Source organism: Petaurus breviceps, unplaced genomic scaffold (assembly GCF_028583685.1).
Source record: "Petaurus breviceps papuanus isolate PSGF00001 unplaced genomic scaffold, PetGlider_PUasm1.0 90750, whole genome shotgun sequence".
In the NCBI taxonomy this organism is placed as follows: domain Eukaryota; kingdom Metazoa; phylum Chordata; class Mammalia; order Diprotodontia; family Petauridae; genus Petaurus; species Petaurus breviceps.
Window position 1 is genome coordinate 12,314,201 of NW_027187335.1, and position 1,591 is coordinate 12,315,791.

At 63.4% G+C, this 1,591-nt stretch overlaps 1 protein-coding gene across 2 annotated transcripts in view; it reads left to right on the plus strand.

Moving 5' to 3' along the window:
• Positions 1–214: 214 nt before the first annotated feature.
• The window catches only part of LOC138145964 (signal transducer and activator of transcription 5B), a 66,823-nt gene continuing 65,446 nt past the window's right edge, over positions 215–1,591 (plus strand). The window contains exon 1 of one of the 2 annotated variants that reach the window (XM_069067657.1): positions 215–585. The gene's annotated coding sequence lies outside the window, so the exon portion shown is untranslated. The remainder of the gene's footprint in view (positions 586–1,591) is intronic. The other variant, XM_069067658.1, reaches the window with a different exon arrangement.

Consider the following 1,591-nt stretch of genomic DNA (forward strand, 5'->3'; position numbering starts at 1 on the left):
TAAGGCTGGGTTCCCCAAGGTCTGTGAGAACTGTGTACAGTGCTGGCCTCTGGAAGGTTGCCAGGGAAACCGCTGCCCAGCTCCAGAGATGTGGCCTCTGTTGCTCTGTAGTTGGGGATGGGAGTGGGGGTGGGGAGAATGTATACTTGGCTCCTCCTCTCAGCGCCACCCCCTAGCTAGGACCTTCTCTCCTATGCTTGGTCATCTGAAAAAGTTAGGGACAGAGAACTCACAGATCTTTTTTTTAACCCCACTCTCCACCCCTACCCCCTTTCCTGAACCTCTCTGGGTCCTACACAGTCATCCAGTCCATTCTCCCTTGGCTCCCACCGATGGGGTGCCTTCATTTCAGAAAGCTCTCTGGGGAAGAAAACGCCTCCCCTCCCTTTCTGCCTCTTCGTGACCCCCTCACTCCTTCCTCCAGTTACGGTGTCTTCTACCCCTAGCTGTAATTCAGTTTGACTGGCAGCGGGGACAACTGTCCACGCAAGCTCTCCGCTCCGAGTGGGAAGCCGCCAAGAAGGCCTCGTTCGTAGCCCTGGGTGGGTCGTCCTGGGGAGCAAAGCCGGGATAATTATCGATCAGGTGAGCTGCGGACTTCTGACCCCGGCTCGGGAGGGAAAGGACCAGGGGACAGGAGAAGCACTGAGCACCCGGCCTGGGGCTAAGGGGAAGGGAGGTGGGTAGGGCACGGAGCCGACACTACGACTACAACGCGGGAGGGCGGATCACGGGTGGAGCGGTGGGGGGGGGGGGGGCTTCCCGAAAAAAACCCGGGGGTGATCATTCGAAGCCCCGGACCCCGAGGGGGGGGGGGGGGGGATCAGGGGTGGAGGGGGGGGGGGGGGGGTCGACTTCCCAAAACAAACCCGCATGTCATCATTCCAAGCCCCGGACCCTGGAGGGGGATCTGGCTGGCCCGTTGGCTGGGTAGGGAGCGGGAGTGACCCTACGGTAGCCGCCCCGCGGGTGGCACAGCACGGATCTCGCAATAACAAGGCCGGGTGGTTCGAGGGGGGACGGGGACGGGGAGCGGAGGGTGGCTGGGGCCCCCCGAGGGTGGCTGGAGGAGCGCGGGCGCGGGGCGGAACCAGGAAGCGGCGCGCGCCTCCCGGGTTTGGGGGGAGGGGGCGGAGCGGTTGGTAAGTGGGTGAGTACGAGGGTGTGTATGTGTATGTGTGTGTGTACGTGCGTGCGTGCGTGTGTATGTATGTGTGTGTGAGTGAGTGTGTGGGGGGGGGGGGGGGGGGGGCAGTCGCGGCGCGCGCGCCGGGGTCTGGAGCCCGGGCACGCGCCGGGGGCGGCCGCGGTCTCGGGTAGAGGTATGCACTCACTCACGCACTCAGGATGTGCCGTGGGTATGGGGGGGGGGGAGGGGGGGGGAGGGCGAGAGCAGGAGAGGAGACTGCGCCTCTTCCCCCTGCCCTCCCCAGCGCCCTCCACTTTGTTTGCAAGGTCCGTCCAGACCCTGCTAGCACCCTCCTCCTGTTTCTAAATAGACACAGCTGTCTGTGTCTGTGAATCCCCTGAAGAATGAGTGCATCGTGTGTGTGTGTGTGTGTGTGTGTGTGTGTGTGTGTGTGTGTGTGTG